Source organism: Monodon monoceros, unplaced genomic scaffold (assembly GCF_005190385.1).
Source record: "Monodon monoceros isolate NGI ecotype Baffin Bay Population unplaced genomic scaffold, NGI_Narwhal_1 Super_Scaffold_2, whole genome shotgun sequence".
Taxonomy (NCBI): domain Eukaryota; kingdom Metazoa; phylum Chordata; class Mammalia; order Artiodactyla; family Monodontidae; genus Monodon; species Monodon monoceros.
In genome coordinates, this window is record NW_021703776.1 from 65,008,605 (window position 1) to 65,026,545 (window position 17,941).

General features: G+C 41.0%; 1 protein-coding gene across 3 annotated transcripts in view; it reads right to left on the bottom strand.

The window, feature by feature from the left end:
• Window positions 1-17,941, bottom strand: part of LOC114902000 (engulfment and cell motility protein 1) — a 313,303-nt gene that overhangs the window by 276,519 nt on the left and 18,843 nt on the right. The window contains exon 1 of one of the 3 annotated variants that reach the window (XM_029234322.1): window positions 4,370-6,233. The exons of the other annotated variants lie outside the window; for them this stretch is intronic. The gene's annotated coding sequence lies outside the window, so the exon portion shown is untranslated. Of the gene's footprint in view, window positions 1-4,369; window positions 6,234-17,941 lie in introns of those variants that run through there. 3 annotated transcript variants of the gene reach the window in all.

The window sequence follows — 17,941 nt, forward strand, 5'->3', positions numbered from 1 at the left end:
AAGAGATTCTGCTATTGGTGGGAGGGGAAAATAATAACAGCAGAGCCACACTTGTGCACCCATGTTCACTGCACCATTACTCACAACAGTCGAGAGGTGGAAGCAAACTAAATGTCTGCTGATGGATAAGGGGGTAAACAAAATGTGGTATATACGTACAATGGAATATTACTCAGCCTTTAAAAAAGAAGGAAATCCTGTCACATACTACAACATGAATGAATCTTGTGGACATGACATTAAGTGAAATAAACCAGTCACAAAAGGACAAATACTGCATGATTCTACTTACAGGAAGGAGTCTAACTCTTAGAAATAGAAAGTAGAAAGTAGAATGGTGGTTGCCTAGGGCTGGGGGGGGATGGAGAACAGACGATGGGGAGTTGTTGTTCAATAGGTATGAAGTTTTAGCTTTGAAATATGAAAAATTACTAGAGATCTGTTGCACAACAATATTATAGAGTGAACAGCACTGAACTGTACACTTTAAAATGATTAAAATGATAAATTTTATGTTACTTTTTTTACTACAATAAAAAAAAAGAACATTATGAAAGTTTAAACATTGATTACAAGTCTGGTTATGACACTGAAAGCCTGAGTGAAACTCTGACTCAGCAGAGGACAGAGTCCAGCACAAAGTCAGCGTCATAAACCCAGGAGAAAAGGACTCTAGGAAGCTGACACAAAACAGATTTTGCAAATGACAAAAAAGTGAATAAAAGAAGTTCCCTAAAACCTACTAGATACCAGAAGTTCTTGGGGGGAACTTTAGGTTGTGACCTCACTTTGAATTAATGCTGATTTTCATTAAATATCTTCTCAACTATCAACAATAATGAAAAGAGCAATCATTAGTGAAGCATTAGTTTTGTGCTGGTTTACACACATCATTTCATTGACTCTTCTAACAGCCTTATATGGCATTATGTCCTGGTTATTTATTACTGTGTAACAAACCATCCTAAGACTTAGGGCCTTCAAACAACAACAGTCATTTACTTTGCTCATGAAACTACAATTTGGCAGGACTGGGCAGGCATGGCTGGTTTAGGCTCCACGTAGAGGCAGCCAGGGCAACTCACGTGCAGCATGCTGCAGGATCCACTTTCATGAGGGCTCACTCATATGCTGGAGAGTTGAGCTGGCAGTCGGCTTGGAGCTCAGCCAGGCCTGTGGGCCAGGGGCCTCAATTCCTCCTACTTGGGCCTCTCCATGGGCAGCCTGGGCTTCCTCACAGCATGGTGGCTGGCTTCCAATAATGAACACCACACAGCAAGATGGAGATGCATAGCACTTTTATCATCCAGCCTTGCAAGTCATATAGCAACACTTTTGCTATACTTCGTTGGTCAAGGTGGTCACAACATTCCACTCAAGATCAAAGAGAAGGGACATAAACTCTATCACTAGATGCAAGGACTGTCAAAGTGATATTGTAAAAAGAACATGAAGGATGAGAGATACTGGTTTGAATATCTTCAGAAAATACCATCTGCCACGGTAAATATTACCAATATCATCCCCATTTTGTAGATGGGGAAACTGAGTCTTAAAGAGGAAATTAATTCCACCCCCATACACACCGAAAATCACACAGCTATTAAGTAATGGAGCCAAGATCCAACCCAGATATATATAACTCCCAGAGTCTGAGCCCTTAACTACTCTTAACTATTCTGCTTCCCACTTCCTCCACAATTCCCACTCTAACTACTTCCCTTCCAAAGGTCTTTACTTTCTTTGCATATGAAGGGCTTATTTCATGTAATTAACATGAAAATAAACTTGAACTTCCCAACTAGAGCAGTTTACTGACAGACACAGCTCTCTAAATGTTTGCTAAATTAGTTATGTCTTCTTTCCTGTACTTAACTATGAACTCCTTGAAAGAAAGGAAGTTTAGTAAAACCTGACATCTACATGATATTTGGTTCACTTCACTGCATACCACAGGAGGTCCATAAGTGCTTATTTGAAATGTACCTACTTGTTTAAATGTCTATCTCTCCAACCCTCCACCAGACTGTGAGATACCAAAAGGCAGAGACAAAGGCCTAGATACCTAGATCACAGTAACCTCCATGCCCCACACCTCATTCCAACACACACATAGCCCTACACAGTGGACCCACAATAAATGTTATCCTGAACAAATGAATGAATGAATGAATGGCATATAAAGATGAAAACAGAATGAACAATAATCCAGGTTTATAATCACTTTCCTCATTCAAACAAGAGAAAACTAACAGAGAAATGAGATCCCATCATTGGTCCTGCTGGCCTAGGCCTAAATGATGGCAACCTGACTTATATTTTGGTGGAGAAAGAAACAGTGGGTTGTGTGTTGAGAGAGAAACAGATAAACCTGCAAAGCGAAGAAGACGTAAGTGGAAAATTTTTCAGCTGCATGAAGAAAAGATGCAATTTATAGGCATCTTCTCTGACACCCTCCCAACTTGGATGCTGAGGTCAGTGCAAATACGCATGAGGGGAAGAGGAGGAAGGGAATTCATGGTTACAGATGCTACTCCATGCCAGGCCCTCTGCTAAGAGCTCAGGCTTACACTCCCACAAATACATTTTCACATAAAACCTAGAACAGCAGGAACAGGAAGTAGGGACAAAAAGTAGCATGGCATTTTACTGGCTCATAGAAAATCATTTTAAGAAATAATTGTGGAGATACAGCAACTAATTCTACCTTAGCAATATTCTAAATGGGAAATCCCACTGGTATTAATACTGATGGTCAATGGATGAATTCACTGAGCAATCATCACTTTACACACACACAACTTTGTAAAAAAATAAATAGTCTCCCTTCTGTCATTTAGCACCCAGCTTCTGGTCTCTTCTAGTCTTTCTACATCTGCTACAATACTTCTTTATTTTAAAAAGAAATGACTGCAGCAAGCTTTACGTTCTTTCTTTTCCAGGAATGAGTGGGTAAAGTGGATCGTAGCAGCAATGAAAGTGGAAAGTGGTAGTGGAGAAAAATTAATATCTTCATGCTTTTCATCCTCAAAATTCTTTAAATAAAATTTAATTTTGCTGGCTATTGCCCTTTAAATGTGCTAAATTAGAGAGAGGTAATGCACTCTGCTTTTCCAATTTCTCTATTGTATTAAAGAGTCTCTTTTCCTGCAGTCTACAGAAAGGGCTTTTTTTTGGGGGGGGGTGGACTTTAGCAGTATATTATTGTGTTGAGAAAACTACTATTCATATGACTAATAAGCATATTTTTCCTTACCTGGTTCATGAAAATTTCCCCTGCTGGTAATTATCAAAACACTCACGCCAAAGCACACACATTCTCCATTTCTCGGAAGTTTGCCTCCCACTCCAGCAGCAATATCGTGATGGTTTGAGGTCACATGGTCATGGATAGCTTTTAGTTTTGATATCACACGAGAATGGTGGGCCCTGTCTTTCGTTGCTGTAACCATCGCTTTATGTTTGAGTCCCAAGTGTGTATTTAACTAATATGTGCTCCACAGAGGGGAAAAGTCTGTTCCAACTAAAGTCCCCTCCTGTCTCTCAACCACCTCCCACCATCACCCACAAAACACACATTTTGAATAAAACAATACTAACCATCATTCAGTGCCATGGCTCAAGCACGTTATTTAAATTACAGAAAATAATTCTTACGATTAGAATACACTTTACAAAGCAATTCTGAATCCCTGAATGGGGAAGAGTTCTTCAAAAGAACAAACTGAATTCTCAAAGAAAATCGAAAAAGAATTGGATGGATCCATGGCATGGCTTCCAAACCAAGTGCCATTCTCAGGGTCCAAGGTGTCTGTGGGGCCTTCCTGGGTGCTGATGGGAGGCTGCACCCCTCCCCCACAACCTCAGCCTGAGTCACTTCTGCTTTATCTCTCTTATGTAGTAAGTTTCTGCTACAGGAGAAACTTTTGAATAAATTACCAATTTTTATTTTAAATAACTAGCTTAGAGGAAGAAAATATGCTTTCGACATTATTTACACCATAGTTTACCAATCAAAACAGTCTAGCATGCCAAATGTAAGATGAGTAACACTGTAGCAGAAACAACTGAAGGAAAACCACTGCAATGCAACTATTGCTTTTGCTTCTGTCATTTATTTTTTCAAGAACAGTAGTGGTTTTAAAATTATGTGTGCACATTCTTAGACACTCCTCCCTTTAAAAAATGACTCCTACTCACTCCCCTTAGACTGGCCTTTTCTAAAACATAGAATGCTTAGGAAATGATGCTTTGTGATTTCCAAGACTAGATCATAAAAAGGATACAGCTGCCACTTGACTATCTCTATCTCAAAAGTTCACTCTGGGAGAGGCCAGCTGTCATGTCAAGAGCACAAGCACCAACTTACCAGCTATGTGAATGAGCCACCCTGGAGCAAATCTTCTAGCCTTAGTCGAGCCTTCAGATGACTTGCAGCCCCGGCCGACATGTGTCTATGACCTCAGGCCAGACTCTCAACCAGAACCCCTCAGCCAAGATGCTCCTGGATTCCTGACCCACGGAAACCATAGAAGATAATAAAGACTGTTGGTTTAGCCACTAAGTTTTGGGCTAATTTGTTATACAACAATAAATCACTAGTACGAGAATTCTTTTTTTTTTTTTAACTGCTTCACAACATTTAGACTCTAACTAAACTAGATTATTTATCCTTTTCCTAACTCTTCCTCTGTCTGAAGTCCCCATTCTTCCCCCTTCCTCCACAAACACAGGGCTCCTCATCTTCCCAGGGATCTTTCCCTCCTCTCAGCCCCTTAGACTTTTCTCTGTGCCTCCCTCCACATTTGATCCTTTGTATTAGTTATTTGTGTGCTTGTCTCATCTCCCTGACCAGGCTGAAAGACCAGGAAGCCTGTACTTCTAAGGAAAGTCTCCCAATCAACTTAGACTCCACACAAAATACCCTGCACAGAGCAGACACTCGGTCCATTTACTGAACATAAGGAAATACCAGTTGTTACAACGTGGCAAAAAGGTCAACCACCAAATGAACCAAGTCATCTGAAGGCATTTCTCACTTCTCAGAAGAAATCCCCAGGGCCAAAACTGACTGTCCCTGTGACATGCAAACTTACAGCCCTTAGTTCTCTTTTTCTTGCTGTCTGAAACCCCAGCCTGTCATTGAGTGAAACATCCTTCAGCACTTTTCTGAGAACTGAGGGAAAACCTGCAAGCAGTAATGTGAAAGGGTAAATTAAGAGAACTCAATTTACGTCCACCGGGATATTTTAATATCAAAATAATATTAAGTGTAAGTAAGAATCATACAGCTGGGAATGGGTAACATGTCATAATGGCATTCAATTTGCTAAGAAAATTTTTTTTTAATTTCCTTGGAAAAAAATTTTCTTAGACGTTAACAGCCAATACTAATATCTTATCAGGTCTACAGGATTGCTATATGGGAAACTGAAATATGCAGAATGCGACCTCTAAGAATGCTGCTGGAAATTTTTTCTGTGTTTAGAGGTAACTATAGAAATGTTCACTGAAAATACTTGAGGCAGGGAAAAAGCCTACACAATACGTGTAGAATATCAATACATACAAGGTGAAGAAGAGAAGAGATTAATATCTTCATTAATCTAAGTTAGGGGTACCAGGTCACTGGCCACAGTGGACATTTGTTGGCTGCCTCTCAAACATCCATGCTCCCATTCACTCTTCCTAAAAAGTATCAGATTTTTGTCCTGCCATTCTTTGGTGATCACCCTGCTCATTAGCTAGGGGAATTTGCCCCTTGCCCAGCTCCAAAGTTCAACTCTGGCAGACAGAGAAAAACAAAAAGAAACCAAACCCTAAATGACCTAGGGAGTGGCTGAATCAAGCTGTTAATTAATTCTGTATTTCCCTATACCTCTAACCTTTTCACTTACATAAAGTTTTATTGTTTAAACCACTAGGCGCGGGGTCTCCTGTTACTTACAATCAAAGTCATCCTAACTGCTAGACTGGAAAAATCTAAAACAATGCATCATGGATGCATTACGACAAATTTTATCTGCCAGAACAAATGAACAATCAAATAATTGTCAGGTACATTCCAAAAACACTTAATACTCCTTTTTTTTTCTTCTTGGAAATGGCAATGCACATAGCATACATATATTAAAGGCCTGGAAAATTTTCTGAAATTAAAAAAAGAAACTTATTTAACTTTTTAGACCAGTTATCTAAGTTGATTTAATAACTTAAGCTAGTTATTTAAGTTGACTTTGCTATTATTTATTACGGAAAACCAAGTAACATCCTATGTTCTGAAGCACATACTTTGGGCCATAGTTTTCATCTTGATAACAAGTGAGTCAGTCTCAAGGTTATATATGAAGCCTGTGAACTTCTTAATTCCATGTTAACATATCTTGCAACCCAGAGCCCTATTGGGGTATCTCCCACTGCTTTCAGCTACTGCCTGTGCAAGTTAGCAGGATGCCAACTTGAACAAAACAAATTAAGCAAAGTGAATCAATCCACTGTCCCGAAATTCATATTACATGGAAACGCAGAGCCCTTCTGAATCACTGGAAAGTGCTAGATTGCATCTGTAGTTCTCTCCTCAAATGCAAAGATTTGCCTGTATCTGCAATATCAAGAGTGTAGGGTTAAGGAGCAGGGGATCCCAAGCCAGAATACCTGTGTTCAAACCCTGGCTCCGCCACTCACAAACATGAAACCTCGGCAGGTCTGCTTCCCCAGGTCTCAGATCCTCATTATAAAATGTGAATTCTAATAGACATTACTCAAAAGTCTAGTATGGATAGCAAAATTAAATAATAAAAATCTATCTAAAGCAGTTAGCACAGAGCGGGCACATAATAAGTGTGCAATAATGTTCAGTGCTGTGTTGTAATAATTAATACTGAAAAGTAATTAATACACAAAAAGGTTTATCTTCCCAAAGATACATCAGAGCTTCAAGGGAAAAGAAACATGAATTAGAGTAATAATAACTCTCAGTATGAAGTAAATGGATCCCACTTAAACATTAATCCTGATTATTCGCTTTGGGAAGAAAAAAGAAGGGAGTATATTAAAAATAAATAGCACCTCAACAACTCGTCAACAAATCATACACCTCATAGCTACAGCATACCTTCAACACATCTTAGAGCAAAATTCCCAGAACACCAATAGACCCACAGACAAATTAAGTTCAAAGTATACTCCATAATGAAACTATAACCTTTCTAATGACCAGCATTTCAGATGATCAGCACAACTAAATGAACATGCAGATTTAAGCCTGTATTTTCAGATTTGCAACTGACTGGTAGTAGAAATACGTGAACTAACTATAGATAATTCCTTTATTGGACTTCAATCTTTAGATTTATTTAGCTTTATTTAGGCCTTCAACTTGTAGCATCTATTTCCTAAATCAGATGTGCTGCCAACTATAAAACTGAAGACACCAACCTCACAAAGATGAATCAGGGAGAAAAATAACAATTTGACTTGCCTTCAACTCTCAGGTTTTATCCTGATGGATAATGTAATAGACATATGTATTCTCCAAAGGGATGGACTACTGTTTAGAATCTTGGGAACCCCGTTTCTATTGAATAATTAAGCCAGCGGAATGTGGTTCAAGTTTCACACCATGACTATGCTACTTGAAAACCCCACACAACCCCAGGAAGGACCTGGGGCCACCACACACAGGGTCCAGGCATGCAGCAGCATTCACACAGACCACGATATGAACTGCACCCTGGAGATGAGTGGTGCACAAGCCAGGTGTCTTACAGGACCACCCTGAAAGGATAGACACATTTGCTCAGTCCAAATAGGGGCCAAGATTTTCTAGAACTTGCCCAACAGGGTTACTTTGCATTCACTTTAAAGAGCAGCATAGGAGGTTTCCATCAAGCAAATACTTGAGCAAAATTAGTGGTGACAACAACCTTGGAAGCAAAATTTGTATGCAGATGAGCCCTGTGCACCACAGCATCGAAAGAGTTAACCTCTGCTTTACCATAATGTTACTCTGTGTGTGGCTCATTCACTTCCTCAATTTCTCCATGAACTAGCTTGTGAAATCCTAGGACTGGAAGTGACTGGCCTTAAAAGCTCACCCCTACTGAGCACTTTCTATAAGCCAGATAATATTCCAAGCCTTTTCCCATTTAATTCTCACAGCAATCCTATAAGAAAGGCACTATTATTATCTCCACTTTATAGCCAAGAAAACTGAGACCCAAAGCAGCCTTGCTGGTGGCCACACCAATGAAGTGGGCACCCAGAACTGGATCATAGGCAGCAGTTATGGGTTGAATTGTGTCTCCCTGAAGTCCTAACCCTCAGTATCCATGAATGTGACCTGCCTTGGAAATAGGGTCTTTGCAGATATAATCAAGTTAAGATGAGGTCATTAGGGTGAACTCTAATCCAATATGACTGGCATCCTTTCAAGAAGAGGAAAACATTATGAAAGACAGACACACATGGAAAGATGGCCATGGGGAGATAGAGGTAGAGATGGGAGCTATGCTGCACAAGCCAAGGAATGCCTGGAGCTACTAGAAGCTGGAAAAGCCAAGGAAGGATCCTCCCCTAGAGACTTCCCAGGGAGCAAGACCCCACTGACACCTTGATTTTGCGCTCTTAGCATCCAGAACTGTGAGAGAACAAATTTCTGCTGTTTTAAGTCACCCAGTTGCAATTTGTTAGGGCAGCCCTAGGAATCGAACCCAGCAGTCCAGGCTCTCACCGACTACTCTTTTCCCTGCCCACACTTCCACTTAACCTGACCTGTCTGTTAAAGAAGAAAAATGAACACTGCCATTCCACGATACTTTCCCAGACTTGAGACTGTTACAAGTAGAAAGTGCAACATATTTTGAACTGTCTTGAAGAGTATTTTTAATCAAAATTGAAATGAGTATCCTACCCTGCTCCCTAACTTCCAGCCCCTCCAGCAGCCTGCAGTTCTGCTGTCCTCCAAGCGGTTAGCAACTTAAAAACAGATTATCTTTTCAAAGCACAGTATCTGGTGACCTGGCCCAGATCACCGCAATGAGGTAAGACCCATGGGAGATTCCAGAACCTGGAACTGGATCTGCCCAGGCCCCAGGAGTGAGCAAGGCCGACAGCAAGGAGAAAGGCAGCTGAGGTAGCTGGAAGGGAGTGAACTGCCCCAGTGGAACTCTGTACCTGCTGAATATCAAGGCAAGGATGCCTTAGAGTCAGCTCAAGTAACTGGGTCAGCATCTGCAGGTCAAATTGGAAATAAGAAGCATCAGGCAAGGCCAATCAGAGAACACAGTATTCCCAGGTACAGGCAGGTAGCCAGAATCAGACTTATAAGGTGGTGTCAGTCACCTGGCTAGGGCAGGAGGCAAACTCCAGCTTCTGCAGTGGAGTACCAGGCAGGAAGGAAGGAGGGACTGGTATGAGCCCAGGGCCCAGCTCTCAGTGGGTTCTTCTAGCAAGGATGCTGGCACTTGGAACAAAGCAGAAGCCAGGTACAGAACACAAGTCAGCCAGGGGAGAAGAGCATCCAGGGTGATCTGATCAGGAGGTGTTGGCTCCCTGGTCCTAGAGACTCCTTCAGCAGTCCCACCCCCCATCTTCAAGGGCTGGGCCTGCAGGGGAGGGGAGGGAGGGTGGGGAGCACAGAGCAGAAAGCAGGCAGGCTCTGACCTAAAGTGGACTTTTCACCTCCATGAAATGCAGAAAGCATTTTTCTGGTAGAACAAGGCTAAGGTTCCAAGCTCCATTCTAAAACTTCTCTGAAGAAATAATCCAAACCAATACTGTTAAAATACTTGTAATTACAAATCTAAATAGAAAACTATATTAATCTAGAAGGGAGTAGTCTTTTTTCCTTTGTTACAGTGCTTGGCGAACAGCAGAATTAATTAGGGGAACATGAGGCAGGAGATGGAGACTTCTGTGACGATGATGTCTGGAAATTTCAACCAATTCAAAGTTTTTAGTGGTTGGGTGGGTTTGTTTTGTTTGATCTGTTTTCCATTAAAAGCATGTTTTTCCTTTGTTGTTCTGTCAGAATTGTTGTGAAGATTAAATGTGATATGATTGCACTTTGGAAACAATAAAATATAATATTAGGCAAATTTAAGGCTGCAATATCGGATTTATAAGGCAGGATCAGCAGTATCATTATTTAAATAAATAAATACTATTTGCCAGATGCAGAAACTATAAAGATGAGAATAAAGTTTGGTCATTTGTCTATCACCCAGAGATGAGCAATGCTAAGGTTTTCCTAATTTCAGTGTTTTTTTAATTTACTCATGATTTACATAATTCAGATCATACTGTTTCATATCATTCTGCTTTCACTTATTATATGATACGCATTTTTCCTTGAACAAAACATTGTATCATCATTTCTAGTTACTGTAATAGTCCTTTGCATGGAGACATAATTCAAGCATTTACCTGTCATTGGCCAGTTAGAAAGCTTTCATTTTCTTACATATAGCTAATGCAGATTGAGCATCTTCAAACATAAATCTTTGCCTAGTGTGATGATAGTAAAAAGCAGACAACATGGATGAAGTTCTTGTTAACTTCTAGGCACTAAGTTAAGCACTTTCAATGCATTATCCCAGCTAATCTTGATACCAGCACTGAGTTACGTGCTTTGCTATGCCAACTGTATAAATTTGGCAGGGGGTTGGGGGGGAGGGCAGAATTTTTAGTTTGGAAAAGCTAAAGAATGTGGAGTAAATGGTGGCTGGGTTCTGAACAGCCTGAATCTGTATCTACACCCACGCCCTCAGCCTCTCACAGGCATGCAAAGGCAAGACCACTGACTTAGAGCTGGAGACGTGTCACAGGCTCTCAGCACGGATAGCCAGCCTACTGGCTTCCCAGAAAGGCTGGAGCAGTTTTCACTCTGAAGGGCAATGTGAGGTAGCTGGCCTGGGACACCCTCACTAGCACTAAGTGCTCCATGGGGGCACCGAGCAAGTTGGGGAAAAACACATTTTATATGCAGACATCTAAGAACAGAGAGACATTTACCGTGGCGCTAAGCAACCTTAATCCTCAGGGCCTCTCACTTGATTGAATCCTTCCCATCCCCCTTCTAAATAAATATTTACTTGTGTATTTAATTCTGTGTAATTTTCTAACGTAAGTCCCAGACTTACATAAGCTTCAGACCCCACAAAACCCGAATCCACAACTGTCTAGGAAGAACATTTAGGGCTGTGGCAGAGATGATACTAAAAGTTCCGTACACCAATTGCATTTTCCACAAGCACATGGCATAAGTACATTTCCCGGTTTCCTCTGCATTTGGCCACGCCTGTGATTGAGTTCTGGCTAAAGGAAGACAGACTATGGGTAGTGTATTGGGTAGATATTGATGCCTCGGGTGACCCCGTTGGACTTTAAAGTGATCAAAAATTACATTCTTATTGTGTTGCCATTGATATTTGGGGGTCATTGTAACGGCATTCAGCATTAGCTATGAGGACTAAAGCAAAGGCTTCACACCTTTGATGGCTCTCCTTGCATATCTGTGTCACAATGAGCTTGCTAACTTGGCATCTTTCCTTCTTATTTCTAACAAAGCAAGTAAAACTGATTTGCCTCAGGTATGCACACTTACATCTGACAGCCTTAGATTTCATCTCTGGGAACTCCTCTGCCGCGTGGTATGCAAAAGTAAAGCCGAAAGCCATAAGCCACGTCTTCCTTTTAAAAACACACTCTGAGCAGTAGAGACTCAGCTCTTAAGGAGGAGACAGAGTAAGTGGCAGTTACTTAGTTTCCCCCAAACACTTTAGAATCCTGAGTTTTCTGCGAAGGAACACAGATGTTCATATCTCTGACAACAGCTAGAAGCTTCTTGCCAACACATGAGCCCATTTCAAGAGAAAAACAGACACAAATACCAAATATATGCCAAATTCTCTCTAAATAGCTTTCTCCCCCTATTTCTTTATTTTAGCCAACTTGATTCTTTCTACCATACCCACCACATATTTTCTGATTTCTTAGGGCACGTACATTTTGCAGTTATCAGCCAAGAGGGCTCAAGATTGCTTGTACTCTTCAGAAACCTACTCTCTTCTACATCCAGCAACCTCCTCAAGCACCTTATCAAGATAAATATCACAGTTCATTTGGGGCACAGTGCTGTTTCCCAGAAGCCAGGAGTCTTTCCCTGTGAGGATAGTCCTCCAGATTTCAAAGCTAAGCAAACTCAAGGCTGGAAACCCTCTACTATAATCTCATCCTCTAAACTGCAGGCCGTTCTGAATCTATCATCTCATTTCAACCCCAGCTTCTTTGGGGTTGAATATTCAGCAAGTGGATGAAGTTGCAAAAGGAAAGAATGGAAAATTAAAGGCTTTTTCGAAATTGGGAGCTGCAATTGCTTTTTCTGAATGCTCTTCCAACAGGCAAAGATGAAAGAGCCACGCCTCATAAACAGCAGCAGGAGAGGGCCTGCCAGAAAGGTTAACCACTTTCATCGGCCAAAATTGGCCCCTGCACTTGGGGCTTACAAATGCACTGGGATTTAACCGCAAGGAGCTGGAGCCAGTAAGGATGGGCAGAGGTGTTGCTGACCTGAGTGAGACCAGGGAGCCAACCTACGCTCCCAAAATGCAGACAAGAGGTGCCTCTGTCCCCATACAAATGATGATGCTTAAAGACTGCAGCTCGCAGGGGCTTCCCTGGTGGCGCAGTGGTTAAGAAATCGCCTGCCAATGCAGGGGACACGGGTTCGAGCCCTGGTCTGGGAAGACCCCACATGCTGCGGAGCAACTAAGCCCATGCGCCACAACTACTGCGCCTGCGCTCTAGAGCCTGAGAGCCACAACTACTGAGCCCACGTGCCACAACTACTGAAGCCCGCACTCCTAGAGCCCGTGCTCCACAACAAGAGAAGCCACCGCAATGAGAAGCCCGTGCTCTGCAACCAAGAGTAGCCCCCACTCGCCACAACTGGAGAAAGCCTGCATGCAACAATGAAGACACAACACAGCCACAAATAAAAATAAATTAAATAAATTTTAAAAATAAAGAATAAAATAAAAATGTCCAAAGAAAAAAGATTGCAGCTCACAAATCCAATTGCATTGTGCAACTGAGATATTTGTGGCCTAGTCTGGCTGGTTAGCTCTAATGGTTAGACCATCTGGCTAATAAGATTACAGCCAGTCCCAGCATAAGAAAATTAGCTTTCCTCTATTTCAACACAACAGATTCATCCTTATCCCAACTTGAAACAATTTCACAAGGCAAGCAAATAATATTTATTGATTACCAATTACATATATAGCATCCAGAGAAATAAATTCAATAAAAAGAGGAGTTTGCATTACTTATCAAAGTCTTTTCCAGCCCTGAAAGTCTTATTTCTGTGAGTTTAGACAAAGAATTTACATCTCTCTGGCCAAGAGGTTGGATGTTATTGGCTTAACTCATCAGACTCTTCCCCCCCATATCTGTGCTTCCTTTTGGCCTAAGGGACCTGGTTCAAGTCCCAACACATCAACAGCATTAGTAGAGAGAAGCTCATGTGGTTTTCCTGCCTCTTTTAGAGGATTCAACTGTTGGCAGGAATATACACTTTTAGGGAATTTTGTTTAGTCATGAAGCAATTAGCTTTCATGACTTTAAATGTTTTGGTGGATTTTTAAACGCTTAAACAGGTGTACAAATAGACAGATGAAGCAGACAACATCTGCCTTCCTATTCAGGTAAAGGGTTTTAGAATTAGTTAACTGATTGTAAAAACTCTAAAATGTGTTCCAGTAATGATGCACTATGTGATTTCTTTAGAAACAAACAAAATTGGACAAGCATGATGCCACACTAAGTTAAGTCACAGGGTCTACAGCACCTCCAGAGAGCATTTCAGAGCTCCTTTCCAGGTGTGGTGGGCACCACTTAAGTACTTTCCTATTTATAGTTCCTAATAAAAGCTACCATTTATTGGGCACTCCTCATGTGTCAGGCCTGTTAAGCACTGCATAGCATCCTCTAGAGGTCTGTATTATTATCTACATTTTACAGCTGAAGAAATTGAGATTCAAAAATATCACATAAGTTGCTTAAATTCCCATATCTAGTAAATGGAGAATGTGGGATTCAGGCCTGGCTCTTTCAAGCTCCAGGTATCATGCTCTTTGACCTGTACCAATGTCTTCCACATTACAGCTTATTTCCTAAAAATATGGAAGGGAAAAAAGTCCACCATTTCCCTTCAGGTCATTTTTCTATGTAGTCAGGCATTCCTCTCATAGCCTACAGTAAACTCCTACAGATACGATTAAGCTTGTGTCTCTTTACCTAACCTCTTACAGCTTTGCTTTCACTTCTGAGGCTAAATAAAACTTGCAGCTTCCCATTTTATATTACTTCTAAAACATCTATCTCAATTCTTAACCTTTTTATATAAGTATTTTTTGGCCTTTTTTGCCCAGAAATAAATGTCTGATTATGCTGTGATCCATAAAGCCACGTAGAATGAAATAAACAATTCCTTCTCAGGGAAATACCCGCTTGGGGAAACCTAGATTTCCCATGAGAAACCTAGAAATGAGTTTGACAGACAGTGTCAGGTTCATTTCCGTTTCTCTTCTTTTAAATCATAAGTGCCCTCTACCAGAGAGGTTGCATTTCTAACCATTAAAATACCCCTATCTAAAATTCAGGATACCCTTCTCCTAAATTAAATGCTCTGCTTGAGATGAAGTATTGCTTCCTGAGGGCTATGTGGGTGGAGCTGATGGGTGAGGGCCCCTCAGAAGCAGGGAGCCCCCTGTGGGATGCAGAGCAAGGTCCAGCATGGCACTTCCCCCTTTCCCAGGACAACAAAGCAAACTGTAAAGAGCCATGAGCACCAGATCATCATTTCCTCCATAGCAAAATGATCTTCCTCAGTCTCAAATCCCTTAGAGAAGGAGATATGCAAGTGGAAAAGCCATTTGTTTGTTGACCTTATTTATCTTCCACCTGGGCAGCTCAGAACCTCTAGCCCAGTGGGCTTATAGACCCCTCATACTGTACCAACATCGGCCATTTTTTGTATGCTTGAAATGTATGATGCAACAGAAGCTATGCATCCTTCCATGAGTCCTCTTCAGTATTCATGAGCAGAGATTTACAAGGCCACAGTGTGCTATACAGTTCAGAAAATCACCAGATGGACACATTGCCCAGTACCCACAGGTAGTTCCTCCAAACAGAAGCTATGAAAGGCTAGCCATCTGATAAGATTCTGTGTCCCATCTCTATTGTAACTAAACAAACTATATCCTACTCAGGAATCTGTCCATATTAGCAATTTGGGTAGAGCCTTAGAGATTCTGGCACTGTAGCAACATGGCCAAAAGCCCAGGAATCAACAAACAGATGTGATATGAAAATTCTAGCCAATGAAACAATTTAGCAATGCTGAGAAACCTATAGAGATGATTTTCCAACATGACTGCTTTCATAAATAATCTGTCTTCTAAGGACTGTCTAAGGTCAATGGTTTCAGAATTGGCTTTTTAGCAAGGATGACCAGTAGACTCACTTCAACCTAGGGACCTCTGGAACGTTTTGTTTTTAACGTACCAAAGAGTAATATACACCAAAATTGATAGCAATTATAGTTACATACACTAGATGTATATCCATTGAATGAATAAACTAATGACACAAACTCTGCCAACAACTAGTTTTGACTTTGGCCAAGTCATGGGCCTCCGATTTCTCACGTGTACAATGAGTTAAAAGGATTAGGTGAGATCACAAATGGGTGCTCCACAGAATAATGGTTCTGCAAAATGTGATAGGTTTTATTTGGAGAAAGAGGGAAACTGTGGTTAACTGAGTTTGAAAACCAACATGTTACAGAAGAAAGCAGATCTCTGACTGGAGGCTTCTCAGCATTTAACATGCTAATTCATAGAGAATCTCCCCAAGAAAGTCTTACGAAAGTCACCCACTCCAACAAGGCTACAAAACCCTTAATTCACAAGGGTTTCCGCAAGTCTCAGTTGGTGCCTGGTGCCCAGCAGTTGAGCACACTTTTAAGCTCTCAACAAATATTTGCTCCGCAGGTCTTCAAATCTCCTAACAAAAGGATCCCTTCTTCAAGGTCTTCTTTGATGTTAACTATTCTCATTGACCTAAGATCAGCTGACATGCAGTCCATCTTTCCCTTCGGTTCTGCCTCTTTCTGGCTCTATGACCTTGGGCAAGCTATTCACCCTCTCTAAACTTTTAGTTTTCTTATCTATAAAATAAGAATATCAATAGTAGTTAACTCAAAGGACTGTAGTGAGAATTAAGTGAGATAATGTGTATAAATCACTTTGCATCACACACAGTAAACACTCAATAAAGGTTAGCTGTCCTTGTTATTATTCACTAGTGTAACACACTGTTTGGATTTCTGTCCCAAAGTCACCACTAAGCAGACTTTGGCATGTTGGTCCCTATCTAGCCTCATCACTGGCAAAAGGCAGACTTTGGATTATATCAGCATTTCCCAAACTCTAGCTCTCCAAAGACTATTTTCCAGCCCTATTTTACTTAATATTCTCTTAAAATTATTTCACCTTAGTCTCACCCTATGCATGAAAATCTGTGAAATCATATATTTGATGCGCTTGTTACCTTTTTCCAATATGCATTAAAATGAATGAACAATTATTTAAATACCTTTCAAAAGCCAGCATTAATACCTAAATCATCTTCAACACCACACACTGGGAAGTAGTAACTCAGGATCTCCAAGATCCTTTCAGTAAAAGATGAGATATCATCTCTCCTGAAAAATCACAAACAAAGCTTGGCAAATGCCAACAACCACCCAGCCCCAGCAAGGAAGCATCATGGTTCAGACCATCGAAGGGATCCTTTTTAGAAACTCGATACAAATCATTTAACAGCAGGAAATCAGAGATGACAAAGGGCATGGAGTTGCCTGGGACTTTCCAAAGCAAGAATGACCTTCAGAATTCTCTCCCAAGTTCAGATACATGTACTCTTTTCCTCTGTCAAGCAAATTAACGTGTGTACTTATTTGGAACAAAATGGCTTGTCAAAATGGACAACGATCCTCTAGTTCAATTCACAAGAAAAAAAATGGCATCTCTAGGATGTGCTACATTAGCTGAGAGGTGGGGAGACATTTTTAAGATACGTTTCGGGCTAAGACTTTTTCGAATTCCACAACTGAAACTCACAAAAAGCATATAACAGGCATAACGACACCCAGCCAAGAACAAGAGCACCTGCTCTACCCCCATCCCACCCCCAGAAAAAGCACATGTTGAAGAACTCTAACACTCAGATGAAATAACCCCCAGTCACCTCACCCCAGGTTGGCAGCAACCAATGCTGAAAATGTGTCACAGCTCCCTCCAATGTAATGTCACCCTCCTTCAGACATCAGCAAAACCAAAGCCACTATGAAATGGAAAAAGACATAAAGAGTATTGTAGACTGGTCATAAATAGAAAAGACCAAGGATACTATTTTGTAAACATTTTATGGGCCCCAATATCCAGCCCTTCCATGAGTAGAAACAAGTGTAAGTGGTAGTCTATAATATCTTTACTTTTAACTGCAATCATTCTAAAGCCCTTTTAATAGCTGTCGCTTATTCATTTCCAGGCTGTAGCAAATTATAGTTAGAGGAAATGGCTGCTGACAGCTTCCCCACTTCTGTGAATGGCACGCTCACTCATTCTTGCAAGGCCTGTGGTCCTCCTTTCCTGGCACATCATCCAGGAGCACGAAAGTCCTGCTTAAAAGGAACAGTAAAGACAACAGTGCCCAGGTCTGCCAATTCAGAGACCTTGGTTACTCCAGCTCTGTCTCACAAGGCCTCTGTATATTCTTTCTCGTTCTGAAAAGAGGAGAAAAATCAGTTTTCCCCATACATGCTCCAAAGGCAGTTTAGCAACATGAAAGATGCATGTTTGGGAAGGGAGGG